This window comes from Trachemys scripta, chromosome 3 (assembly GCF_013100865.1).
Source record: "Trachemys scripta elegans isolate TJP31775 chromosome 3, CAS_Tse_1.0, whole genome shotgun sequence".
NCBI classification, from domain to species: Eukaryota; Metazoa; Chordata; order Testudines; family Emydidae; genus Trachemys; species Trachemys scripta.
Window position 1 is genome coordinate 136,443,003 of NC_048300.1, and position 17,957 is coordinate 136,460,959.

The following is a 17,957-nucleotide window of genomic DNA, read 5'->3' on the forward strand; positions in this document are numbered from 1 at the left end:
TTTACTGAGACCCTGAATTTTTTCTCTAAAATGTTTAACAAGATCATGTCTATAGAATATACAGTCTTGGGCAGATCAACTTTCACCAATGTTGTGAATCTAGGAATGGATTCTGATCCCTCACATTTTGAGGCTAGTGTGACTCCATCAATCTCTGTAGTCAAGCACAGTAAGGAGGAATTTGCCCTTGGATGCCTGTGGGAGAGGAAGGTATACCAAGCCAAACCCCCTCCTTCCAAACTACACAGGTTGGTTAATCTGTTTTAAGAGCCTGACCCAGTAACATCCTTGAGCACATGTGTAACTTTAAATATGTGAATAGTTCCACTGAAGCCAGTGAAACAAATCACATGCTTAACATTACATGCATGGTTATCAGGCCCTAACTAAGGTCTAAGCCAAAAGAAAATATGCTGATTTCTTCCTCCATAGAATAGTACTATATATGAAATACTGCAGTAACTGCATGTGTAGTAGTCTGTATGGGAGACACACTACTAAATTCTGTATCTACTTTAAGACTCTTTCTCTTGGGAGTAAGTAATGAAAAATTAGAAGCATTGCCCCTTTTGACCTGAGTGGTTACCGAAATTTCAAGGTCTTGCAGGTTGTTTCCATTAGGAGGAGAAACTGATGCTGGAATCAGGTTTATTTACAAAGTATGTACAAAGTCCTGTTTCCCTGAACACAGAAGGATTCAAACAACAGAAGAAAGTTTCTTTGCTCACAGTTCCAAGCCCCTTTTCCATCAGCATGAAGCCTTGAAAGCTCCTTTCTTTGCTTTTTCTTATGGTCACACTACCAGCGCTTCTGTATCTGATGCTTCGTCTCTGTCTCCATCTGCAGTGTTTCTCTGCTTCTTCCTCTCTCTCTCTCTCACACACACACACCTCCCAAACAAAAAAAAAAAAAAAAAAAAAAACACACCTCTGATATCCCTCCACCCACACAGCTCAGTTTCTGATCAGCCCAGCATGGCCTGTGCTTTGGGTAGTGTCTCTCATTGTTTCAGCTATCTATTCCATAAAGGAAACTTGGCTGTTTCTTACATTAATCCTAAATGAAGTGTGGCTCACCAGTTTCAATTAGGTTTCAATAAATCTCTAGCTTAACAGACTATTAAAATCCAGGACGCTCCTGTCTCCTCTGAGCATAAGCCCTCCTTTAGAATAGTTTTAACTAACAGGTGTGGTTTGGAGGAGGGGACTTGGCTGGCTGGCTCTCCACCTACCCCTCTCAGTTTAGGCATCTAAGTGCAAGTCTCTTCACTCTATACTTGACTATAAAGATTAGCCCAGACTTGGTTCTGCAAATTACTTCCCTTCTTTCTAGAGTCCATCATTTTCTTCAGTGTAGCCATATCACCTGTCTCTAGACAATCATGACTCCATTTTTGAGTTGGGAAAAAGGTGCGGAAGTGGCGTCCTCGGAACCTAATACCAAATATCCACTCCAGGGATCAATTGGCTGGAGCTGCTAGTTTATTAAGCATGGTGAGTAGGCAGCCAGCACATTCACTTACTCTGTGGCACACCTGAGCTTCAACAGCCAGAAGGCAAAAGATCAAAGGCCATTCCCAAACCTGGATCACCAGCGCCTCTCTGTACCATGTTCATCTAAGCCACCAGGGTTCTCATTCGACAGTTTTCTTTACAAATTACAGTAATTCTCTCAACATCAAAACCACAATTCTTCAAATTCTACATTTACATGGAAATTACACCCTCTGAGAACCAAGAATTTTACACATCTGAAAACAAAATAAACATTTGACTTCATTTTTATGAATTAGATAAAAATGACCATGTACTAAGTCCCTCTTTACTTATCTCCACTGAGACAACACACAAATCTTCAGGATCTCTCAGTTTCTGCTTCTGAATAATTTACAAAACATACCTTGCAGCACACCCCATGATCAGAGATGAGTGGGATACATGCTGCTGAAATGTATAGGCTGCAAGCTGATTCCTGACTTTAATCTTTTCTTTGCCAACAGCAGTCATAAGTCACTGTACTGTATCATGACAAATTGCATAAGTATGATCAGGAGCACATTACAAACGGAGAGTCACAGTAAACAGAGGAGTAACAGGAAATTTAACACCTGGGCTTTTTGCAGTGTATGACTGGCTGAATATGCATGTGTAAAAAACAATCAATCACATCCTCCTGAGGTTTTCACAACTCCCACCCCCCTAAAAAATACAAGTTTGAGCTAAGATTTTCCAAAATAGGAGAGCCTACAATTAGGTTCCTAAATAAGTAACTTGGTTTTTTAAAGGTTTCAGAGGGGTAACCGTGTTAGTCTGTATCAGTAAAAACAACGAGGAATCCTTGTGGCACCTTAGAGACTAACAAATTTATTTGGTCATAAGCTTTCGTGGGCTATAACCCACTTCATCAGATGCATTGAGTGAAAAATACTGTAGGCAGGTATAAATATACAGCACATGAAAAGATGGGAGTTGCCTTACCAAGTGGGGGGTCAGTGCTAAAGAGGCCAATTCAATCAGGGTGGATATGGCCAATTCCCAACAATTGACAAGCAGGGGTGAATATTAATAGAGGGAAAATTACTGGGCCACATCCACCCTGATTGAATTGGCCTCGTTAGCACTACAAAAGGTAATTTTCCCTCTGTGAATATTCACACCTCCTTGTCAACTGTTAGGAATGGGCCACATCTTTCATGCCGGGAATCAGGACACAACGCTCTGGTTTTCCAAAAGATCCAGTACATCTTTGTGAGAGATACAAAGAATAAATACGAAGAGTAATGAGGTTTTTCATTGATTCTTTTCAGACGTATCACTAGTTCCTTGATGCAATTCTTTTTTTGATTCTGGCATATGGACGTCACTTTCAATGACCCAACAAAATATGGGTAAATCAACAAACACCTTCAGACGTGAAAAGCTGTTCACCTATTTCATTAATTGATTTTTTCAGCTTTGTGTTATCATATTTAAATGCATCATAAAAATATGTAATTTCTTAATACTTTGCCCAAAAGTAGTGCTTTTCATTCATGGTCATCAAATAAAGTTGCAACCCTCTGGTAAATACATATTATGAAGAGAGTCCTAGTGACAGCCATAGTTAATGCTGCCTCACTGTTCCCACTATACTCCCTTGTTTCCAGTTGTTTGTAACATTATGAAACTTTCACCTCTTGGGCTGCAGTTTTGCATGCCTGGTCGGTCTTCACTCAAGGATGATTTAAAAAAAAAGTTTGTACAAAAACATTTTTGCATTTGAGGAAGGCAGAAAAAAATACTCTTTCCCAATAATAATAATAATAATAAAAAAATCTCAAACAGCTCTAGTGCCAAACAACTAGGCCTCAATAGCTGAAATTTGGCAAATGGACAGTCTTTTTTTTTTAAATGTCTTTGAATGTTCTAAAGAAAATTGTTTTAGGTTTGGCCAAGAATTCCTGACTCTGAGACCCACGCTCAATCCCTAGACTACAGTGGCTCTTAGCACACACTCCATATCTCTATCAGCAGGTTTCATTGTTTTACTTGTTTGTACAAAGTGTTCTTGGCGTCCTGATTGATGTTACTTCTACAGCTACTCTTTTTCTCATAGACAAGTGATGAAGTATGACTGCGTAAGTACCTCACACCACAGCAATGTCTGTCAAATGTCCATAACAATACCAAAAACATTGCCGTTCCTATTGGAAGCCTATTCATCCAGCAGACATCTCAATTATATTGTTGGATAATGTCTTCCAGTCCCTTCTTACGTGTCCCAATTCAGTCAAAGTAGTTATAGATGCAAGGGAAAATGAATCTTCTAGGATATATGCACAATTCTCTCAATTTTCTGACACCTGAATTGAAGAAAACACTCAAAGTACTGGCACAGATCTGTAGCTGGTGTACATCAGTGTAGCTGCATGTCTTGCTGATTAACACCAGCCGAGGGTCAGACCCATTGTCTGTGAGTTTGTATAATGACAAGAACAATGATGATGCTAAACAAATACAAAACATGATGGGTAAAAAAACCCAAGTCAGTTAAGTTGTGGTAGAACACCATGAAATCAGAATTATTATTGTTTAATGGTTGCCATCAAAATTGTTCCGATTGCCACTTGCAAGTAAGTTGAATCCCCATGGCGTGCCATCTCCTAACTATAGGCAACACCATGGTGATGCTAGTTAGCTAAAATTGTAAAGCTATTTAAAGTGGACCAGTGTACAGCATTGTAATGTTCAGAACTCTTTATAACTAGAGAGTTAAATTAGGGTCACTTTACAGGCACTCTGCCTCTGTTAGCCTCCTCTTGCAGGCCCCTTAAGCACTTCACTCAAGGCATGTCTACACAGCAATGTAAGGCCAACTCCCTCTGCGTCCACATACCAATTATGCTAATCTAGGGCTTGGATCTAGGGTCCCAGACCCTGCAGGGCTGGAGGTTCTGAGCTCATGTTCAACTGGGACTTAAGGCGTGAGCCCTATAGCTTTCCTGTGGGCAAGTGACCCTGGCTTGACTTAGGTACCAGAAGTCCTCCAGATGTATCCCAGAGTTCCTGGCAAGAGAGCAGCAGCACTGCAGGCAGCTGGTGCAGCAGCTGGAAGCACCATTACCACCTGTTCCTCTTCTCTTGCTGTGGCAGCAGCTCCTGCTCCGGCACCTCCTCACTACTACGTGGAGCTTGCCCAGTGCAGGGAGCAAAGGTGATATGTAGCCACCAGGATGCTGGAGGTCATCACTTCCCCAGCCATGCTGAGCCAGGAGCTCTGCCACTGCCCCTCCCTTCAGGGCAGCTGCTTGGTCCCCATTCCACTTTCCGGCCCTTGCTTGTGCCCCTCCTCACCCCCTGGGGCTGCATGTGCAGAGGCGCCCAGGCTGCAGGCACCAAGGATGGTGAGTGGGAGCCACCCCCAAAACTTCACCACAGTCTCCTGGGGATCCCTTATCCCTGCTTCCCAGGGAGTAGCAGGGGCAGCGATACGGGATCTCGGGGGGGGAGGGGGGTGCTATAGCACATTGCACCCGATGTCCTGGGGATGCACTTCACTTCTGCAGCCAGCAGCAGCCACGCTGGAGGGAGGGAGAGGAGAGGGTGTCTTTCCTCTAAACCTACATTTTATGTCAAACTTCAAAACATACAGACAAAAATAAATAAAACAAACAAAACCACCTTCATAGAACACCCCATTTTAAAAATTAAGGATTGCAAAGTTTCATTTTAATGGTTTGACAACCCTGGAGACTAATGTCCTAATTATTCTCAGAACGGAAGCACATGGGCATTTTCCTGCCAACGTGACTCAGCCTAGAGGTGGAGAGCCCGATTCTCAGATTAGATGGTAGTTCAGTATAAAGCCTTCTCCAACTGCAGTCATTCTACTGAGACAGCCACCAAAGGAGCTTATTATGCAGTTTATGTATCATGTGCCCCTTATGGGCACCTGAGTCACAACAACAGCACCATCACAGTTAGGGTGGGCAGTAGAGTTTTCCCATAGTGCAACACATTCATAGGGCTAGAGTGTCAACATTGTGAATAGTGGGTGTGTGCGTGTGAGGAACTAGGCTCTCTGAGATAGGGTTACTTTGACTCGGGTCTGTGCACAGCAGTGTGGACGAAGAGCCTTCGGTTTGAGCACAGATCAGAAAATCCTTAACCTAGCATTAGCCATCCTACACTACAGGCTCCTGATCCCAGGCCCTTCAAGGAACAGTGTCCTCAGTATCTCTCCCCCTCCCTCACCCAATCTAACTCCTAATTCCACAGGACCACTTCCTCTCTTCTGCTATCAGGCCATTTCTGGGGCCTTTGTTCAGTTCAGCTCCCTAGTCCTGGCTGGGCTGGGGAAGATGGGACTTCCTCTTCCCCTGCACGGCAGCTGGGGCTGAGTCAGACCCACCCCCAAATTTCTTTCCCAGCTGCAGGAAACTCTGCAAACTGCCCCCCCACACACACACACCCCGCTTCCTGCGCCCATCAATCATCAGCTGCAGGGGGAGGAAGCTGTACAGGGAGCTGCTCCCCCATCCACCCAACCTCCATGCATCCAGACCCCCTCATACTCAGACCCTCCCACTGAACCTCACGCCCCTGCACTCAGAACCCCCCACCTCGATGAGTCCTACACCTGGACCACCCCGACGAGCCATATGCTCCCGGATCTCCACCCCACCGAGCCCCAAACCAGCTGCACCTGGAGCCCCATCCCACTGAGCCCCTCTCCCCCAGCAGCTGGACCCTCCAGTGAGCCCCCTGACACTAAGCCTCAACCACCTTCACCTGGATCTTCCTGCAGAGTCCCATTACTGTTACACCCAGAAGCCCCCAACAAGCCCCTGTGCATCCAGATTCCCCCCGCACCCAGATCCTCCATTGAGCTGCCTGCACGCAGACTGCCCCACACAGAACCCAATCAACCCACACCTGGATCCCCCCCACACTAAGCCCCTCCACACTTGGATCCTGCCTTGCTGAGCCTGCCTGCCCACATCTGATGAACCTGGCACAGAGGGGCAGGGCCCTGGGGTGTTTCTGGGGCAGGCCTGGACTCCGCGCTGTGTCAAAGTTGGGTGCAGCTTCGCCACTGAGTTTGTGTCCTGGGGGTGGAGGGGCTGGGGGTGCACAGTGATCTCCCATCTCTGTGCAACCAGTGGCCTGTGCTCCCTAATGCTATGCTGGAGCCTCCACATTTATTTGACAAATACAATTTGCAGAATTTTAAAATACTGTTTGCAGAATTTTTATTTTTTTGGCACCGAATGCCCTCAGAAGTAAACTCCAAAGGAAATCCTAAATTTGTTTTATTGTATAGTAAATTACAGTAAGTCTACGGCAGCTCAGTATGAAACAGGATCGGCTATAAAGCTGTCTATAGTGAGATTAAGAATGGATAGATAATTCCTCCCCCTGCCCACTCTATGCCTGTTTACAACTTGGATGACCTCAACTCTAAAGGAAATCTGTATTGTTCTGTAATGTGTTTGAAATCCCAGTTCTCACATACCAGCTATAAAATCTCTTTTCATTGTCTGCATCAAGCACAGACAAATAAACAAAGGGTTCCACTGGCAGCAGTAACAGGTCCTGCAGAGCTACAAAAATATCAATATGGCAGCAATATAAAAATAAAATGCCTGGTTGAGGTCCAATTACATAACATATTCTGTAAACGCACTGCACTCTCAAGGATAGGTTTACATTGAAATAAAAGACACGCAGAGCTGATTCAATTGACGCAGGCTCGCAGGGCTCAGCCAGTGTGGCTAAAGATAACAATGTAGAGATTCTAGCTTAGTCTGGAGCCCAGGTTCTGAAACCTGCAAAGGGGATAGGGTTTCAGGGCCCAGGCTCCAGCCTGAGCCCAAACATCTACACTGCTATTTTTAGCCCTGCAGCCAAAGCCCGAATCAATTGACACAGGCTCTGAGACTCAGTGCTTTTCTTTGCAGTGCAGACATGCCCTCTGTTTCCATATACCATACAGAAAGCTCTCTAAAATAAGAAAGAAGGTATAGATGGAGGTCATAGTGGACCATAAGCTAAATATTATTCTGGGATGTATTAGCACGAGTGTTATAAATAAGACACGAGAAGTAATTCTTCCGCTCTACTCCGTGCTGATTAGGCTTCAGCTGGAGTATTGTGTCCAGTTCTGGGCGCCACATTTCAGGAAAGATGTGGACAAATTGGAGAAAGTCCACAGAAGAGCAACAAAAATGTTTACAGGTCTAGAAAACATGACCTATGAGAGAAGATTGAAAAAATTCGGTTTGTTTAGTCTGCAAAAGAGAATACTGAGAGGGGACATGATAACAGTTTTCAAGTACATAAAAGGTTGTTACCAGGACGAGGAAGAAAAAATGTTCTTCTTAACCTCTAAGGATAGGACAAGAAGCAATGGGCTTAAATTGCAGAAAGGGAGGTTTAGGTTGGATATTAAGAAAAACTTCCTAACTGTCAGGGTGGTAAAGCACTGGAATAAATTGCCTTCGGAGGTTGTGGAATCTCCATCATTGGAAATTTTTAAGAGCAGGTTAGACAAACACCTGTCAGGGATGGTCTAGTCCTTAATACTTAGTCCTGCCATGAGTGGACTAGATGACCTCTTGAAATCCCTTCTAGTCCTATGATTCTATGATTTTATTATCAATGCTCTTTGTTTTCCAGTAGATGGAAAGAAGCTATTCATGCAATCCTGACAGGTAGTGTCCCTCTTGTGTAGCTTCCCAACAGCAGAGGAACCTTGAAGCTTTTCTGTAAATTATGATAAAAGCAGCTGTCCATGGTAATAACTAGTACAACTGCAGATTAAAGCCTGTAACAGCACGACTGAATCAGAATGGAAGCCCTCTTCCCTGTGCTTCTTTTATTTCAAATGCTGTAAATTTCAGTCCCAGCTGAGGTTACTATGATCATCTGTTTATCAATCACATACAATGCTTGGAACACAAACAGAATACTTTATAAACGTGTCCTCCATTATCTCATAGACTCTCAAACCTTAAGGCTAGACGTGATCATGATCACTTCATCTGACCTCCTGTACATTGCAGGCCACAGAACCTCACCCACCAACACCGATAATAGACCCAAAACTTCTGGTTGAGTTATTCAAGTCCTCAAATCATGATTTAAAGACTTCAAGTTACAGAAAATCCACCATTTGCTGTAGTTCAAACCAGCAAGTGACCCCACACTGCAGAGGAAGGTGAAAAACCCTCGGGGTCTCTGCCAGTCTGAGCTGGGAGGAATTTCCTTCCTGACCCCAAATATGGCAAACAGTGAGACCCTAATCATGTTAGCAAGACCCACCAGCCAGATACCTGGGAAAGAATTCACTATAGTGACTCAGCCCTCTCCATCTAGTGTCCCATCTCCAGCTGTTGGAGACATCTGCTACTAGCAGTTGCCGGTAGGCCACAAGCCACTGTAAGCAATCTCATCACATCATCCTCTCCATACATTTATCAAGCTCAGTCTTAAAACCAGTTAGGTTTTTTGCCCCCACTACTCCCCTTGGAAGGCTGTTTCAGAACTTCACTCCTCTGATTGTTAGAAATCTTCCTCTAATTTTAAGCCTAAACTTGTTGATGTCCAGTTAATATCATTTATATCTGAAGACTTAATCCCTGTTGCTTATGAGGAGATCCTTATACAAAAAGAGCCATTTTGGAATTCCAAGACATCATTGAAAAACTTGGAAGATGGTTTGGGGGAGACTTGGTAACGCTTAATAGTGAAAAGAGTAATATTATATATTCAGGTGTGACTTAGGCCTGGTCTATACTACCCGCCTGAATCGGCGGGTAGAAATCGACCTCTCGGGGATCGATTTATCGCGTCCCGTCGGGACGCGACAATCGATCCCCGAATCGGCGCTCTAACTCCACCAGCGGAGGTGGTAGTAAGCGCCGCCGACAAAAAGTGGCAGAAGTCGATTTTGCCGCCGTCCTCACAACGGGGTAAGTCGGCTGTAATACGTCGAATTCAGCTACGCTATTCACGTAGCTGAATTTGCGTATCTTAAATCGACTCCCCGCTGTAGTGTAGATGTACCCTTATACTGCTTTTTATTATCTCAACAATAAGACAACATATTCTGATTTGTAAGAGTAGTGCAGCACCTAATTAAAAAGAAGCTAAGGACTTTACATGTAAATGAATTAATTATGCAGGTTCTTTAAATACAAAGCTTTCCATTATTAAAAATTCTTGTGACCTTTTTTTAAGAGCTCTAATACCTCTCTGTTTTGCAGCAAGGCACTGTAATTTGGTAGTGCTATAGCCAGTTTTGCTGGCCTTGTTCAGATTTGGCCAAATCATAAGCTGTTGAACATCGCTACTGCCCAACTGCATAGTATGTGCCCAAATTTTTTTTGGAAGAACTATGTACTGAGTTTTAAGAACGTGTATTATTTATGAAAATGGATCAGTGGTCACCTCTCTCGGAGTCCAGGTAGAGAAGAGGCCTCATTTGGATGGCAGGGGCTAAAGAGTCCTTCTGCAGGTTCTTTTCTTGGCTCTACAAGCTGGAAATGAACCCTGAGGTCTCCAAGTAATTTCACTGCCTGTCTGAATAATGTTCATAGATGATGAAAGTCACTTGGCCTGCTTGAACTTTTGAGGCCTGTGGACAGAAAATTGCTTAGAACAGTGAATTCTCTTGATCTCTGAAGCAGAAATGATTGTCAAAGTGCCAACTCAGTGACTTCAATTAGAAAATACGGTTTTCCGCAGGCACTTACTGACCTCTCCTGCGAACAGCACTGCCTAAATCTGCTCTTCTTCTAACCTTACTTCTGATGTAATTTAGATCAGTGGACATGTTTTCAGTATTATAAATATATTCATAAAAATCCCCACAGCACAGAAAAACATTGTATTTTAGACATTAGAAGACTGATTGCTGATTATTGCCTGCTTCTTGCACTTTTTTAAAACTGTTTTTCAGCTTATTTATTTTAATTACTGGTTCATTTATCTAGCAGCAATAACTGGCTGGCAGCTGGGAGCAGGTAAATACAATCCCAAGTAAGAAGAAATAAATTTTAAAACGATTGTAAAATTCAAATTCAAATAGAAAGACAATTAAGTCCAAAATGAGTATACGTGTTCTCAACTGAAGAACACTATTTGTTTGAGTTTAAAAAGAACATTTTACAAGTTCTCGGACTAGGATTTTGCACACAGGCATAGGAAAAGTTAACAACAGGAAAAACAATTCTGAATGGGGGATAGATTTAAAATGCTATAATTTAAAAATATACTCAAATGCCAATAAGTGAAATATGTTAGGTTTGTCAGCAGTACAGCACTTCGGTAATTGGAACTATACAAATCCCTTAGATACTCAGCTATCTAAAGTAAAGAAGTAGATTATAATTAGAGATAGTCCCAGTCCAAAACCCAGGACGCATACGCCTACAAACTTTTGGGAAGCTCAGGTTCTGGTTTTAACTTGCAGCTGGGACCCACCTCTGCAACGCTGCATTTATTACTTATGCTTTTCCTCACATCAGCTCTTTTCCCTTGATACCTTATAAGTTTTGTTCTCAAAATTTTCTTCAGGCTTCTTAGTTCACTTTGTTTCGTCTGTTCTTTCTGTTTAGTGCTCGCAACTTCATGTCCCAGGATACTATACTATTAAAGTTTTATATGGTTTCTCTTTTTATACTTTGCTGAGCAAAACTGGATGTAGTGTGGGGGAAGGGAGCATATAAGCAAAACATGATAAACTGTATGTTCATTTAAAAATGGAATGAAGTATAAAGGAATAGCCACACCCTCTGGGAATCCAAACATGTGAAACATTATTACATGCGGTTTAGTTTTATAAAACAGAATGTAAAAAAAAATTCAAACAGATTCATAGCAGCAGCAGCCTAGTGGTGAATATTTAAGAAAGTCCTTTTTTATTTTAGCTTTTACAGCCTGGAAGGGATTATTTCATTTTAACCATATCTTGTAAATGTATATTTCTATTTTCATTTTAGATTGATATTCGATTTAGTTTAATATGTCTATTGATATTTCTACTAAGTATAGAACCACCTGCATTAGTCAGCTAGTTAAAATGATGCTTTACCTTCTTGCTGCACTTTAAAATTTGCCAAAGTGAGAGCTAAAAATTAGGCTCCTAAAGAAGTAGCCTGATTTTTAAAATCAGTGAGAACTGCTGGTTCCTCACTGAGGTCAACATGGATTTAGGAGCCTAACTTTTAGCTCCTATTTTTTGTTTGTTTGTTTTTAATCTTGGCCCAAGTTTATTACCAAGTTACACACATGCGACCAATTCACAATACAAGAGCAGAATTTGGGATCCAAATTTGACTCCTTAATCTGTAATAACTACTTCAAAAAATTATATACAACCCTAACTATTAACAGCAAGTGGAAGGAAACGAATAACAAAAGTTTCTCAGCAGTTACATAAGCAATCATAAAATATATGTAAACTGTCCTGTAAGATAGCATTCTCGAACAGGTAGTTGTGACCTCATGGCATGCTATGAAACAATTTTCATGGAGCTGCAGTTCATTTCCTAAAGGCCTAAGATAAGGTGAAGGGTGTTTGTATTAGCATATAAATCAATTCTAACTACAGCAAAAACAGTGACAAATGTGCTCGCTAGAATTACATGTACATAAAAATTTAACATTTTAAATCTTTCCCATTCTTTCCCCACCCCAAACAAAAGACATGATTGCTAGATGGACAGACCCATATTAAATTAGGTGCTTTCTGCGTGCATATTTCTCAGTATTTTTTGGAAAAATATAACTAGTGTAGAACTAAAGAATAACTGTGGAGGGTCTGTTTTTGTTATTTAGTTTAGGTTTTTAGATTTTCACAACTGCTGTCCTTCAGTTTAGAATTTAATACAAATTCTCTCTATTGACTTTATGTATATCTTCACCGTGTGAATTTGGTTTTTCTTTTATTACATGCTCCAGCTAAGCACAAACTGTTAACAGTACAGAAAGGAGTAATAGTGAATCTGGACTGTATCTTGTTCACAGGCTGCATAAGGAGATTACTTTAACAAACCTTTAGTTCAACTTCTTTTATCCTCTGTTGTTTAACTTAAGTCATTACTAATTAGTCATAGTTTTAAAAACTTGTTGCAACTAATTTGAATATTGGCCGGTTCAGGGGCCTGGAATGGTCAAGCTAGGAACTTCTGTTCATACGAAGTTGGAGGTTTTAAATTAAGCTTCTGGCCCTTTACCATAAAAAATTGAATATTCCATCTTCATATTACCCATTAAGTAAGTTATGGAGAACAATAAGAATGGATTTTCTGAATTTTGATTTGTTTATTCCATCTACTTTATGGTGCAACATATATTCCTAGTCCTAGTATTACACACAGAGACAAATGCCAACCACTGGATGCTCAGAACTACTGAAAAATCAAGCCACTTATTTAGGAACCTAAATACAAACTTACACACCTAACTTCAGGCACTCAATTTTGAAAATCATGACCTATACTTTTGTGAGAGGCTGCCAGAGTACAGCCCTTCCTAAACCTTCACTTTCCCAAAAATGGTAGTACTGTGGCTTAAAATCATACTACCCTTATGAAACTAATGCAATATTTTGTATCATATAAAACATAGAAATGTATTTGATAGGCATACAAAAAGTAATAGAAATATTTGGGGAAAGGAGGTAGAGGCTTGGTTTTCCATTTAAAAAAAATACAAAATATAATTAGCATATCCTGGATATGACCTACATTTCTTTCCCACAGCTTCAGCTTTCCCTGCTAAGAACTAGGCAATTCTTTGTTTAATTATCTGTCCTGAGAAACACCTAATACTATGAGCCTTTGTATGTAACTGATCAGTTTAGTCTCCTGTTGTTATTAACAGAAGTAATACAATGTAATGTTTTTCTTCCCTTCACTTATTTCTATGTGCGAGCACATTATACATGTTCTGCTTCAGTAAAAATGATTAGAATACCATTATACGGTAGTTATTTCCCCCCAATAATCTGACTCTATATACAGGTAGTCATTTTCTACAATTTGAAAAGAAGCAGATTTATCCTTTCAGCAGCCTCCATGCTTTTTGACCACCACCAGGAAGCGTTTAAATACAGTTTCTTTCTGGTTTTGTTTTTCAGCTGAATATCTGCACTACTCCTACTCACTTACACACAACTGGTATGCTGTGAAAACAAAATCCACGTTAACACTGATTTCATGGGCGCTATAGAGAACAAGGAATAACGCTTACTGGTTGATGTAACAAGACAATCTATAATGAGCCTGTAAAACAATAAAATGCCTTTTTTTTTTAACAAAACAACAACAACAACAAACACCAGTCCTTTAACAGGGAAGTCTTGCAATGTAATAATATACCTTAATTGGAATTGCATTTTATTTTTGTCAGTTTCTTGATTATGTGGCTCCACCCACACTAGGATTATAGTTAGTATAATTTCCACTGTAGCATATTGATTTTCATATCTACCTATTAGAAATCACATACTTTACCTCCCAAATGAACAGAAGTAAATTTATGCACACATAAAATTGATCAAATGATAATAGCAAGAATGCTAACTTCAATAAATTTAGGAAATTATAACTGTACATTGGGAGATATACATTACAGACTATATATTAAAAAAGTGTGATTATACTCTGAAATATGACTGTGAAAAGGTCACAGAGAGTAATATTTAGAATATCTCAATTAGTCCATCTCAAATTCACTCAATTTAAGAGTAAAATGATGGTTTTTCTAATGAATTTCTTAACTGCGATTATGACCAAGCTAGAACCTGAAAGTCAACCTGTGTTATTTTGGCTCATATATAACCACCAGGAGCAAGTATTCTGTAGGTCAAATCCTTCCCTCACTTCTACTTCAGCAGCCCCACCGCTTTTTCACTGGGAGTTGAATTTGGCCCTGCAGTTGGAACTTAGCTAACAAATCTGTTGCTGATACACAAGCCAGAGCAGAACCCAGTTTATTTTTTCACAGCTGTGCTGGCTCTGCAATGGTAATAGGAGTGATGCAAGATAAGACACTGAATACACAAAGGCAATGAGCAGGGTCTATGGAAAAAGAAGGCTGGTATTTTTACATTAACACTTCCCAGAACAGAAGTGCATTTTAAATTATTCTTGATCTTAATCTCATTTAAAATGAAAACATCCATTTTTTTGCAGTACAGTTTAATTAAAGTTAATCTTTTTAATTCTTCAATTATAATTACTGAACAGTGCTGGAAGCAGTCATCTTGCTTAAAAGTGAAGTAATTTATGATACAAACAAAATGAGAGCCTGTGGGTGGGTGTACTGGCCTTCAGTATTCATGGTCCTTTTGAGCTGACAAGCTGGGCCTTGGGAAAAAAACCCTATTTCCACTACAGGGCTTATCCAGGACCAAAAGGAATTAAGTGGGTGGATTCTTCATTAACAAGGCCAACTTGCCAAACAAATCCATTTGCTTAACCCATACTAGTCCTAGATAAACCCCTGTTGGTGGAGGCAGGAGTAATAGGGTCTCTTTTCCGGTACCAAACTGAAGGGGCGTTCTGTCAAGAAAGTTCTTCTTATGAACCGTAAAGAACAAGCACACACACTCAATCAGCCCAACAGAAGAGAGAGCAAACAACTTTCCAGTTTGTTTGATATCCATATTTGGAAGCTCGTATCATTACCTTAGATGCTCAAAGCAAATATTTGATGCCCAAGCACTATTTTGAGTCTCTCTCACAATAACGATTTTTCTATCTCTATTACTTTGCACACCGGACTGATAGATTCAGACCTGACAGGCTGTTTCCATGGACAATTCTGTGTAGGGTGGGCAAATATAATGTCTTCTCTTATTGCATTTCAGCAGTTTTGTTCACTTAAATTCTGGAAGAACTTGACGAACTTCAAGTCACCATACTGATTTGGATCGATGCCCTCCTTCACAAGCTAAATCTAGCACAGAAATAATGGTCTAATATTGCTGGGGAATGTTAATGCCTTTCTTGGGAGAGGAAAGTGTCAGCAACTCTTAATCAAGCAACTGCTGGGCCCCCGGCCCAATAAGTCATCCCTTAATGTTGATAATCTTGCCAATTATATCCTTGTCTTCAACCTTCCTGTTCTAGAATTGAGAAGGTAGTGTCCAAGCAGCTCTGGTATTATCTAAAATCTTCAGATTTTCTGAAACCTTTGCAATTTGTTTCCAGACCTGGTGATGTGACAGAGCAGGCACTAGTCCTGTTAATCAGTTACCTTCTTTTAGCAATGGACAAAGGTGAACAGCAACTGTGTTGAATTTTCTTTATTTTTATGTATTTATTTATTTATTTTTTGATGACCTAGGTGGCACTATTGGGTAATTGGTCTTCTATGCAGAGGTCAGTCGTGTGTATGAGAGACTGATGAAGGACAGGAACTATTCTTATGTTGATAGCTGGGGTTCCATAAACTTCACTTTCCTGATTGGGCATTGCCTAGAAAGTGAAGATTTCTGACATTCAGATGTTCTTTCCCTTGGTCAGGGCAATGTTTTCCAGCCTCTTCAGTTCTATGCCCCCCTAACACATATATAACCATTGCATGAGTGATTACATGACCAACTATACAGAAACCTCTCCAAAATTATGAATACAGACAAAATAGTTGTGGCGTATATATTAGCATATGACAGGTTACTGCTGTATAATGAATAAAAAATGCAACATTTAACATTCCAGAAACAAAAATAAATTGTAAGAGAACTTGATTTTGTTTACATAACTGATCCCCTTTCTCTCTGCAATTATTCACTTGGATTCTTTAGCATCACCATGATTATTTTCTATTTTTTCCTCATTAACCAAAACATCTCCATAAAGAACACACTGAGGGGGCACATCCAATCTTTCATTAATGTAAATTTCATATTTCAGATATGTGGGCTCATGATTATGATGTGAATTTGTTTTTCTTTTGCTAATTGCTTCACCTTCCTTTGTTTCACATTCTGGAGCAGCAGCAGTAACACTCACTTCCTCTCGGAGAGGTAATTCCATTATATTTGTGTAAAAGCTAATTGACCTTTACGTATAAATTTGTTTTCATATTAAATTTTATGCATCAGGATCATCTTATCATGATAGCTGATGCAAGGGAGGCAGACACACTTTGCCCTGTTTTCTCCACAATATTATAGGCTTAATAAACACATAAGTAAGAATAAAAAATATATATATATAGTATCTCCCTGCCTTCCCATGTTGCCTTAAATAAAACTTCGTTATTCTTTTTTAATTTTCTCGTCTCTGCATTATCGTCTACCTACCATACACCTCAGGCTATTTCCCTTCATTATGGAGATTTTGCCAGTTCTATTATTGTCTTCAGATAACGCTAAGCTCAGTTAATGGACTGAATGAGATACTTTATTCTTGTACCATTTTATCTATGTATTTAAAAATTTTTATAAAATGCAGTCTGCTTACAACACACCTGGAATCAATTAGTGACCCAGAAATAGATCCTCACTCAATGGTTGGAAACCACTGGTCTAACATTTTCTGCTCTGGTTTCATCCAAGGAAATATAAATGATACTTTTCAGAGTAGCAGCCGTGTTAGTCTGTATCCGCAAAAAGGACAGGAGTACTTGTGGCACCTTAGAGACTAACAAATTTATTTGAGCATAAGTTTTCGTGGGCTATAGCCACTTCATCAGATGCATAGAATGAAACATATGTAAGAAATATATATACATACAGAGAACATGAAAAGGTGTAAGTAGCCATACCAACTGTAAGAGGCTAATTAATTAAGATGAGGTATTATCAGCAGGGGAAAAAAAAACTTTTGTAGTGATAATCAAGATGGCCCATTTTAGACAGTTGACAAGAAGGTGTGAGGATACTCAACATGGGGAAATAGATTCAATATGTGTAATGACCCAGCCACTCCCAGTCTCTATTCAAACCCAAGTTAATGGTATCTAGTTTGCATATTAATTCAAGCTCAGCAGTTTCTCATTGGAATCTGTGTTTGAAGCATTTCTGTTGCAAAATTGCCACCTTTAAGTCTGTTACTGAGTGACCAGAGAGGTTGAAGTGTTCTCCTACTGGTTTTTGAATGTTATGATTCCTGATGTCAGATTTGTGTCCATTTATTCTTTTGCGTAGAGACTGTCTGGTTTGGCCAATGTACATGGCAGAGAGGCATTGCTGGCATATATCACATTGGTAGATGTGCAGGTGAACGAGCCCCTGATGGCGTGACTAATGTGATTAGATCCTAAGATGGTGTCATTTGAATAAATATGTGGACAGAGTTGGCATCGGGCTTTGTTGCAAGGATAGGTTCCTGGGTTAGTGTTTTTTGTTATGTGGTTGCTGGTGAGTATTTGCTTCAGGTTGGGGGGCTGTCTGTAAGCAAGGACTGGTCAGTCTTGGGATACATAGATACACACACAAAGAAATAATGTAAAGTATTTAAA

General features: G+C 40.3%; 1 protein-coding gene across 5 annotated transcripts in view; it reads right to left on the bottom strand.

Annotated features, from left to right (window-relative positions):
• The window catches only part of ANKRD6 (ankyrin repeat domain 6), a 160,826-nt gene that overhangs the window by 76,132 nt on the left and 66,737 nt on the right, over window positions 1–17,957 (bottom strand). The window lies entirely within an intron of this gene.